The 11,719-nt window shown below is 37.2% G+C and overlaps 1 long non-coding RNA gene across 1 annotated transcript; it reads right to left on the bottom strand.

Annotated features, from left to right (window-relative positions):
- Nucleotides 1-521: 521 nt before the first annotated feature.
- On the bottom strand, nucleotides 522-3,514 carry LOC142827098 (uncharacterized). The gene is made up of 2 exons (XR_012901515.2): nucleotides 3,258-3,514; nucleotides 522-973 (listed from the first exon to the last, which is right to left on the bottom strand). It is a non-coding gene; the product is annotated as an uncharacterized LOC142827098 (long non-coding RNA).
- Between the last annotated feature and the right edge of the window lie 8,205 nt (nucleotides 3,515-11,719).

The following is an 11,719-nucleotide window of genomic DNA, read 5'->3' as shown; positions in this document are numbered from 1 at the left end:
CCTCCAGCTGCACATCTACAACGGCAAAAGTTATTGACTAAAGAGAGTAGCTAAATTACTTCAGCAAAGAAGTTCATTTAAATGATCTGTAGACCCAGTTGTTTTCAAAGATCATTATTTTGGACACTTGTTTTCAATCTTATATCTTATTTTTCTGCTCACACATGCTGCTAAATCTGTTTTATGGAGAAACAGTAAGACTAATCTATTAGCAAATTCTGGGTTCAAACTTTGTCTTGAGAACTGGTGAATTAGTTAATAATAAGTATAACAACAGTCTAGATCCTCATCTGTCATAAACTGGCATAGCTTAGTTGTCTTCCATGGAACTATGCCCATTTGCACCAGCTAAAGAACTGGCCTACTGTGCATTACTGTCTGCAAGGCAGAAGATGTAATTTATTAAAAGAGTATCTTCTCAGGCATATTCTTATCCAGGGCATGCATGTTCTAATGCTTTCATCGACAGCAATCTATATTACATCTGTACAATCAGATGAAGTTATATCGCCAAACTGATATGTTTTTGCTTGGGCATAAATTTGTTTAATGTATGTGAACTGGAGAATTACAGAAGAAAAAACAGCTTTGGTAAAATTAATGTACATAAGTTATGTGGCTATTGTGTTATTAAAACATATTATTTGTTCTTATTAGAATAGCTTTCTCACTTTGTCTTCCATCTCCTGATCCCATTAATATATTTAAAAAGCAATGGAACAGCAGTTTCCTTCAGGTAGAAAATGCTAATCTGCATCTGCTTTGTTGTTGTTGTCTGTTGTTTTTAAATGACAATCTCTGGCTCCATATGGAAGATCCATTTCCTGGATTGACTTCAGAACTGACTGCCCCTGCTTTGTGGAAATTAGGCACAGAAAAGCATCATTTGTCCAGTCTTGTGAAGAGCAGCATCCACTGGTGAACTTACAGAATGACATTTCCAATCAATTCCAGGAGCACAGAACATTCTGTCCTGCCATGGTAAAGGGAGGAAGAGAAGAGAGGGAATTGAAAGGTCAAGAAAATAAAGTGGTAGTACTCATCAGTCTTTCAGTCATCTTTATGAACATAACCCCCACCCAAAATAGATTAAAATAACCAGTCATGCCACTAAACATCTGGAGTTCACTCTCTTTTCTCCTTCCTCCTCCAGTCTACTTCCTTAATAGAATTCTCAGTGTCATGGATGTCACTGAGATTGTCAGCAAATAATCACCCTGGAAACAAAAGGAAATTAAATGCTACTAGTAACAAAATTGTGAATGTTATAGGCCCAATTCTGACCTCAGTTATACACATGCAACTCCCTTTTCAGTCAATTGAAGCTTCTGGAATACACTTTCCTTTAAGTTAGCAAAAGGCAGAATCAGACCCCGATCCTTCAAAAGCCTCTTTAATAACTAGAGTGCTCTTTCCAAAACTATTATGTTTCACAGTTAAATCAATTATAGTGTTAAGTGATGCTGCCACTAAAACAATGAAAAAAACTGCATCTGAGCTGTTTGTGTAGGAGCATACTTACACTGGACAAAATAAAATGAACTCTTTTTTTTTTCTTTTAAAGAAATGGAATCAACACACATAAATTATAGAACAAATTTTCAGGCTTCAAGAAACAGCTATCACTTTGGATATGTTGGATCTATTCATTTTTCTCGGAGATGTACCAATTAAATGAATCTATGAAGAACTGAGTGGGAGGCCCTCGAGGTCATACTGGACATGTTTTCTCAGTTTGCCCACGCTGTGCTAAAAAGCTGTTGTCTGAGGCAGTAGCAGCAGAAAGAAAATGCATTAAAAAAGGCTCCTGTGAATTTATGAGAAGTGCATCACAAAGACAAATATTTCAGCCATGCAATTCCATTCGGCCTTTTCAGCTGTGTGTCCATAGCAAGTCAACGGCTAAATTGAAAAATCAATTCCAATTTAAATTATTGGAATAAAGAACACCAGGAGTCAGAGATAAAATGGCTTTGTTCTCTGAGATCCTTTTTAATTGGAAAGTTATTTCTTCAGGGTATTCTAATGGTTCTGAGGAAAGATTGCAAAATAAAGTTGATCGGCTGGGGGAAGGTTAATAGCTAATGTGCTTTTCTTGCTGAACAGCAGCCTCCTGCCTTTATGACAGCCCCCATCATATTTGGAAAGACCCATGATTTTAAATCATTTGGTACATGTAACTACAGTATTTTTCTCAGTCTCCAAAGAAATCATATTATGGATATTACCTTGGCATATTCATAGCATTTTAGCTAGCACTCCAATAAGATTTAGTTTGTTTGCCAATGTCTAAAGGTAATTTGTTTAAAACTTCTCTGATGTTCGGGGGGTTTAGTAAAAGAGACAACATGATAGTCCGAATATTGACACTGGTAAAGCTCTGCACATGCAACATAAGAAAAGCCTTTTCCCTTCAAAAAATATTTACACAGTGAATAATTCTCTAGGCGCAAAACCACAATAGAAACAGTTGAAAAGAAAGTCAAGCTATGAATAGGACTCCATAGAGGATTCTAGGACAGTGTGAGGAGTTAGAAGATAAAACTAGACATCTTTGGAAGAATATTACATATTAATAAACAATCATTATAAACTTGAAACTAAAGTATAGTAGAAAGGGGGAAAATGTCCCTATCCTGTAAGCCTTATGCCCACAGCCTAGAAATGTCATAGTTTAGTTATAACATCACAACAACCTTTGCTCTGTTGGCAGGAAACTGTTTAGGGCAGCTGTAGATTAGAAGCCTTAAATGGGTGTTTAATTTGAAATTAATAAAACAGCTATGGTATGTGTTAAGAAAAGTTACTGAGGTTTGCTTAGTATATTTAATTAGTGTAAAAGAGATAAATCTAGTTGCCATGTAATGAACTGAGAACTGCAGATATAGTAAATGTGTACTTACGTTCCTATTATTAATGCATTAAACTTGTGAGAATGTTTAGAAATTTAATTAGCATTTAATAAGATAGCTATAGCAAATTACAGTAGTTAGATGTTAAATGTAAATTAATATTTTTAGTATTTAATTGATATTAACTAATTAATTACTGTTTATTACATGGCAACTAGATTTATCTTTTATAGAGTTATTAAATCTAAATTAAAAGTGCTGTTTCACGAGGCCTGTACTCAATTATATATATCTATATATATATATATATCTATATATATATATATCTATATATATATATATCTATATATATATATATATATATATATATATATATATATATTCTATAGGAATTTCATGGCTTACCTTCTTGAAGGAACTAGGATATATTTTATTAATTAAATCAAGACTAAAATTGTATTTCACATTTAGGGCATGTCTATACTACAGAGTTATTTTGAAATAACAAGTTAGGTATCCACATAGCAAGGAAGTTATTTTGGGCTTGCTATAGAGAAATAATAACCCTTAATTCTATGAGAAATAATGCCTATTTCGAAATAGGGTGAGTGTAGGTGCTCAGCTATGCTTATTTCAAAATAATTGGCCCCCAGGGTTTCTCATAGCTGCCCTGGTGGCCATTCTGTCAACAGTCCTCAGAACTCTCTCCTTCAGTCATAAAGGATCTGATGACAAAGGGTTCTGGGGTCAGCTGATCTCCATCTAGACTACTGTGCTGAGCCGACAATCAGCTGATTGGCACAGCGCGGTGGCCATTTTGATATAAATGAAGCAGCGTTTATTTAAATTGCCTCTTCATTTTGCTATGTCTAGTAAACTCATCTACATGGCTCCGTCGATGGAGCCATGTAGTCTAGACATACCCTTACCATGCCCACAAGCAAACAAAATCAGCAAAGAAATAAGAGAACATACAGACCAATAATCAAACCAAAAGCATTCCTGAACAAAAGGGTTACCTTGGAATCAATTTGCTATAGTAGTGGGGACTCTTTCTTTTTAATCTCTTATTGGTGTGTACACCAGGATTTCACAGTTACCAAGGCATATTCCTATAGCGCCCCTTGTAATTCTCTACCAAAACATTATACTTGTAGAAACAGAACTAGCAGAATCTTTTTAGGGGGATAAGGCAATATGCCATGTTTATTGTGAAGGCAGAATTCATGTACTATCCTTAGCTACTAAAGTTATCCCACACATACACACATTCATACACACAGTTCTACAGATGGAATATATAATTACCAGCCTCTGTTGCTCATGCTATTCCACTGGCCAGATGGTCTAGACATGAGGAGAGATGGGTCATGTCAGTGCACACTGATACTTCTGTAGGATGATTGCAGAACCGAAAGACCAATTCTATATTTTTGTTCTCATCTTTTTATATGTTTTTAGACGATATATCTTGTGCTGCCCCAAGGCACTGTATGACCATGAGTCACCAGTTATTCACAGATGAGACTTTGATCTTCTTTTCTTGATGAGTCTTTTGTCTCTGTTTCTTGGGTGGTTCTTTAGGAGGGCTTCTCTGCATTGTTCTTCAGCCATCAAGGTGGTGTTGGCAGCTGGTCTCCACACAGGCTGGCTTCAGGGACTGACTCCTTTACACACACACACACACACACACACACACACACACACACATACACTTTTACATAGACACACACCTAACTTTAAACAGAGTTGAAGCAGTACAAAGTTTAAATGGGGTTTCAGTTTATATATATATATATATATAATTCCACCACCACCCCCCAAAAAAAATCAAAAACAGATTCTCCAAAAGCAATTCTTAACAAGTTACTAACAAATTAATCCAAATCCCATTAATAAAAATTGGGATGCAATTCGTGAGGTTATTACATAATGTCACATTGGTAGATATAATTTGTTAAAAGGGCATTTCATGCTGCAGCCCTACACTGTCCCAGAGTAAACTCTGGGCCATCCTGATGCCAACATTACATGTTAATCTTCTTTGTGTTTGCAAGATGTGTTCTAAGTTCTTCCTAGAACTAGTGGATTTGCCAGAGTCAATGGCTATGACATTCACAAAATGGTGGATATGGCTGGACGGTGATGGAGGTGGAATCCAAAGTTCAAATTAAAAAGTGGGGTTTTTTTTGCATTGTTATTGATAATTTTACCATTACCATGTTCCCAATGGGACATGGTATTTCTGCATTGAGAGAACTCTGCCTGGGGCAAAAGGACATCAAATAATTCTGGCTGTCAACCCATTCCAGCACAACAAACACCATTTGGAACACACTGGACGGGGGGGGGGGGGGGGGGGAGAGCACTGCCTTCACATCCCACAGGGCCAGCCTCAACTTAGAGCCATCCAGGAAAACTGTCAGGTTCCTGGGCAAAGGTAGCTGTGACTAATGACAGGACCTCAGTAGGAAGGAATAACCACTGGTTTTAATAATCTGGGTCAATAATCAAGCCAAAGGGCAAACTCTGGAGACATCTGGAAATTAGGCTGAAGTATAGGGGTCAGTGTGGGTGTTCTGGCATTAGAGTGGGAGTCAAGATTCATGTCAGTATTGATACCAATACCAGGATTACAGAAATAGAGAATGTAGGTTGGTCCAGGAAGTTAGCTAATGAATTGCATTGTTACCTGGATGATCTCTGGAATGTCCCTTGGGTTTTTATAGTACAGGGGGAACTATCAGGTACCACAAGGCTTCTGTATATTGAACCACTTGAGTTGGGACTTCCTTTGGTCTCTGCCCTCAGGGAGTCATGGGTAGGAGAACATGAGCCGGTACAGATGCTGCTAGTTGTCAGTGTGGAAGTGTTTGTTACCTGGTTACTCCATAGTCCTGGTTTTGAAACTAGCTGGGCCTTCCAATGGCAGTAGTTAAATTGGATACATTTTCCATAAACCCATGTTGATGTGCATTAATTGCATTATTCCCTTTTAATTTATTATTAATTGATTTCATATAAACTGTGCCATTATTTTGCCCAGTACCAATAGCAGGCTTATAGATACATAATTAAGTGAATAATACTATTTTCCCATTTCTAAAATTTGGCACAACATTAGATTTGCTTCAGTCCTTTGGAACTTTCCCAGTGCTCCAAGACTTACTGAAAATCAACATTAATGATCCAACAAACTTTTCAGCTAGTTCTTTGTAAATTCTTGGATGCAATTTACCTGGACCTTCTGATAAAAAAATTAACTTTAGTAGCTCTTTCTTTAACATTCTGCAGTGACAGTAACAGACTAGAAAAGGTGTCATTTATCAACATATAGTGAGATTGTATCATCTGTTATTTTTTCCCAAAAACAGAACAGAAATATTTATTAAACGTTCAGCTTTTTTTTTTTTTGCATTGTTATTGATAATTTTACCATTTCCATCTAGAAATAGACCAGTACCAGGTACAGTTATATGCTATATAAATACTTAGTCTTCTTTAAAGCATTTGATTTAATCCTACAAGATATTCTGATAAAGTAATGAACACAATACAAAATCAATGTGGTCTACCTGAAATGGATTTAAAAACTAATTAACTGGTAGGACGCAAAAAAACAATTGTAAATGGGGAATCATTCTCCAATGGCAGTGTTTGTAATGGAGTTCAGCAGGATTCTGTTCTTAGCTCAATGATATTCAATATCTTTTTCAATGGTCTGGAAGAAAATACATAATTATGTCTAGTAAAATTTCTGGATGACACAAAATTGATGTAGTGGTAAATAATTATGAGGGCAGTCCAGTTATAAAAGCCCACCTGAATATCTTGGTATGGTTGTAACACAACCAAGTGTAAGATTATATACCTAGGGGAAAAGAATATCAGGTGGGTGACTGTGTCTTGGAATGCAGCCACACTGAAAACAACTTAGGGGTCCTGACAGATAGCCCACTGAATGTGAGTTTCCAGGACAATGTTTTAGTTTACACATTCCTTGGATCCATGAACGGGATTATCTAGCAGTAATCGGAAGGCAGTTATACTGCTAAAGGTGTCATCAGTGAGATCATTGCTAAATATAATGTGTCCAGGTTTTGTGTCCATACTTAACAAAAGAATGTTGAAAAATTGGAAAACATTCAGAAAACAACTACAAAAATGATTCAAGGTCTGGAAAATCCACTCTATACTGAAAGACTTAAAAAGCTCAATCTACTTAGTTTAAACAAGATAACATTAGGATGTGTCTTGATCATAGTTTACAAATACATACATGAAAAAAGATTTCTGATACTACATGTGCCTCAGTTCTAGGAGAAAAAGGCCTGATAAGATCCAATAATTGGTTCCAATGGTTAGAAGCTGAAGCTAGACAAATTCAGACATGAAATAAGGTACAAATGTGTCATGCAGAAGGTCACATTAGATGGTCATATAAGACTTTTCTGTCTTTAAAAGATATAATCTATGAGGCTGGTGAGAAGCCAGCCCCTAAAAGAGGTCTCTGTTGAAGATAGAGAGCAATGCTGAGAACTGAACATGCTCACAGATTGCATATTCAGAACTTTTAAAAACAGAATTAGAGTAGTCCTAAATAATATGTGTTCTGACACAGGAAGGCTAAGTTGGAGGAAGCTGAGAGGCAGCAGCTGGGTTTTCAAGAATGCTGCACCCTTTGAGTGAAGAGGAAAGGGCAGCAGAATTTGTGATCCAGTGAGGGGGGTGCTAGAGGATAACAGGGAAGAAAGGTCATGTGTCCTGGCCAAATAAGGTGCAAGGGAGATCATCAGGAGATTCTGATAATGAGGATGTAGACAACAGAGAAGCAGGCAGCTGCTTGTTCATGTTCAGGAGCAGTAGGCAAGGAATTATGGGACTTACAGTAGAAAAGAAAATGTACTTATTATGGGAGGACAAAAAGACCCAAATTGTTTAGTGATTTTATTTTGGGAAATCAGAAATGATTGTGTGTGCATCAGGGAGTGGGAGTAGACGTCAGATTTTATTTTTTCCCCTGAGGAATTAAAGGGCATGTCCAATTGCCATCCCTAATCACACATATGCCCCTTCCTTATTTGGGCACCAACTCCCACTCTTAGTGTATGAAAACTCATTTTCACACAAAAATTTGAACTTGTGAACATTAAGAAAGCTGTGGGAAAAGGATAAGCCTCCATAGAATCTGCTTGAGGGAGGAAACAGTAAAGAAAAAGCTCTGAATTCTTTCCTTACAGCTGCCACTTATTGGCCTTAATATATCTCTTGCAATTGAATATGAGAGTACTGTTGTGTTTTGTGAATAAAATTTATTGCACCAATATGTTGAGTTCAAGTGTCTTATGACATTAACATTTATTTCTATCACATTTTTTTAAAATATTTCCTTATTGGTAAGGACTATGTCTTCTAAATGGATTCCCAGCTCTACATTGTCCTCTACACACTCCAGTGAAGGAATCTCTTTGATAATTTAGCAATATTTTCACATAATGGTTGGCTATATAGTTAAAGTTTTCCATTACACTGTGCCTTGAAATTTCAAGATGCATGACGTAGGTTGAACCTTGCAAAACCGGGACTCTCTGATCCAGCAACATCCGTGGTCCGGCAGAACCATGGATGTCCCTGGACCAGGAAGTCCTGGCTAGGATCCCAGTGGCAAGAGAGCTGGAAGCTGGGAGCCTGCTGGACTAGGACCCCAGCGGAGCTGGTGGCAGAGGGGCTAGGACCAGGGCCGGATCCCCAGTAGTATAGCCAGGGCCACAGCATCCCCAGCAGCAGAGCTGGGGATGCGGCAGCCGTAGCAACCCCACTAGCATGGCTGGGGCTGGGTACCTGGCAACCCAGGTTGCTAGAGCTACAGCAGCATGATAGACCTATGGGGGAGCAGCTGGAGCTGGCAGTGTAGAGGGTCAGTTGGCTGGGTAGAGGGGAGTGGTAGCAGGGGACATCCCCTGGTTCGGCAAATTTCTTTATTTGTGACTATTCAGAAACCAAGGATGCCGGACCACAAAGATCCAATCTGTAATTGGTCAATGAATTTTTTATTCTTGTTCCAACCTTAAAGGTCCAAAGCAGATGCTAGTGTGGTTTCATTTATTTCACAGATATTGTTCGTGTTTCATTAACAAATTGCCCTCACTGGTTTGGTAAATATTTTAGATCTATAGAACCTAAATGCAGAAAAGATGTAAGTGGTATTTTCAGTTACATGTTGGTAAATGGGTACCATCTGTCCATGTACAAGTGAAAGCTCATCCAGTCGAGGACTTCTAAGCATCCTTTTCTTTGGATGATTATATGTGCTTGGACCAAGTAGTATAGTACATAGCTATAAATTACACAAGAGGAATCCAAGTTTTCAAGTTAGGCTCCTGCATCTGCTTTTCTTTCCATTGCCTTTTTCTTCCATTTCCTGACCTGAACTAAATCTCATTGAATTTAATGGAAATATTCCCACAGAACATTTCATGGTCTTTGGGATCTGGGCCTATCGGGGAGCCTGAACCTAATCCTGCAGTTTTGAAATGCAAAAAGACTGTGAGTAAGGTTTCCAATACAGGGCTCCTATTGTCAATTAAGTTAATGTATAGATTGACATTTACTTCAGTGGAAATAGAATGATGCACAAAATTGGTTTGAAGGGCTAATCATGTGTCAAAATGGGTTATAGCATGTCTTTTTCTGCCTCCTATGAAACACATTGCTCCCACTTGCAAAGACAGAATTTATACATTTGAGTTGTTTCTTAATTATGGTCTCCTGCTTCTAATAATATGTACTAAGATGCTTCATCAGTGCATTGTATATTTTTCTTGTTTCAAGAGTTTAATTGGTAAAAAATAATTTCAAACATGTCAGAACTGAAGCTTTAAGTGATTTAAAGTAAATTCTTTAATGGCTTTCTGTGTTGCATCACTATCAATTTAGAGTCCTAGCTTTGGACATGACAATCCCACATGAACCAGCGTACAGTTAGGCTAGGTTGGCACCACAGAGTTTTTGTGCAAAAACGGACGTTTTTCCACAAAAACTCACAGAGAATCCACAGCTCAAGTCCATTTTTGCACAAGTAAAATGAAAGAACAGAGGGATTTTTCCTGTGTAGGTATTCCTCCTTCTATGAGGAATAACTCCTTTTGCGCAAGAACTCTTGCGCAAAAAGGTGTGTGTGGACAGGGAACAGGGGAGTTTTGCGCAAAAAGAGGAAATCGAAAAAAGGCCAGCTGCGCTAATGGCCATTCTGTAAATAGCAATCAGAGTTTCCTTTTGGAGAGCATTCATGCAGTCTGGATGCTCTATTGCACAAAAGTGCATTGCTTTTTCAATGTGCTTTTGCAGTGTGGACATGCTCTTGCGCAAGAAGGTTTTGAGGAAGATCTCTTCCACAAAAAGTTTCTTGCGCAAGAAGCCTGTAGTGTAGGCATAGTCTTACTGTGTATTCTTTAATACAATATATTAATAATCCTAAAGCAATATGACACAAATGTATAGCACTCACTACTAGCTGTAAGTAACACCGAAACAATGAATTGTAGACGCCCTATGAAGTGTTTTCCCTCCATCTGTCTCCATTTTATACCTCATGGTTTTCTGCATGGTCTGTTACAAATTTAATCTCTTGATGCATGCAAGTAACTCTGTGTTAAAGTTAGGAGGACTTAGATTTACATATGTGCACTGAGTGGAATATTTTATTCTTCTCTACAGGATTATAAATTCTAAGTATAGGTTTGATTTTTTGTTGTTGCTAGCAAAAAACAAAAGTAGCCAAACAAGTAGTTTTTTGATTGATAATACATTAGAATTCATAGTTTGTGTAATCTTATATCTACTATTAAACATAAAGGTTACTCTTAAACAAGTTTAACATGCTTATGCTAGGGCACAGTTTGTAGTACTTGCTCTCGCAGAAAGAAACTGCCAAAACACCTGCTAGTGCTGATCAAATTGAAAATATCATTGCAAGCACAGTAATTAACAGCTAGTTTCCAGAACTTGACATTCTGAGCAAGTGTCATTCCCTTGGTTATTACAGATGGAATTAGAGTAGCCTTTCACTGTCATTCTGATATATACCACTGGAGCACTGCTGAAAAAAAAAAAAGTCCCATTCACTCACAAGGATTTAAACGTCTATTGAATTCCATCTCTTTCTATCATCTTCAGAAAATGGAAACAGGAGAATAAACTGCTAGAGTCACAATGATGGAAGTCCAAAGTCTAGAATAAGAATTTTAAAATACTTTAAAACCCTCTTGCTTCTAGGCATCTTCTAATTAATAGAATTCAGGAAGAAAACTTCCGTGTCTTCAAGTTATTCCTTAAGTGCCTTTGACGTACCTCTTGCAACTTCTTCTGAAACAACTGATACTGACTACTCAGTCACAGGCAGGATATTGGACTAAACCAATATGATAATTCCTATGTTTTGGTTTAGTATCCTTTAAATAGTTAATTTTACAGCTAAGATAAAAATCCTCTGAATCACTGCTATATGCACTGGTGATCACACAGTGCCTGGTAAATATGTTGAATACAATAGGCAATATTTACCAAAAATTCCCTTAGTTGTTATCATCAGTGGTTTTTGATGATGCTCACAGGAATGAAAATTTTACTGAAATCAAATAAAGAAATAATGCAAAAATAGAGTAGGGAAACATAAACCACTATAGCTGTAAATAATCTAAGTCCTTAAATGGGCTTACTTTCCATGAAGAATATCAGGGGCTTTTATTTTTATCCAGATCCCTAAATATTCATTAATCAATGTGTAAAGCAGCTAAACAGAGTACTATTTATAAGTATTTGTCATTTGGGATGTACATCCTTGTATAATAGCATTTTTGCCTGCCACT

The sequence above is a fragment of the Pelodiscus sinensis genome, chromosome 1 (assembly GCF_052426305.1).
Source record: "Pelodiscus sinensis isolate ZL-2025 chromosome 1, ASM5242630v1, whole genome shotgun sequence".
In the NCBI taxonomy this organism is placed as follows: Eukaryota; Metazoa; Chordata; order Testudines; family Trionychidae; genus Pelodiscus; species Pelodiscus sinensis.
Note: the sequence above shows the minus strand (reverse complement) of the source record. Positions and strands in the feature narration are given on the sequence as shown.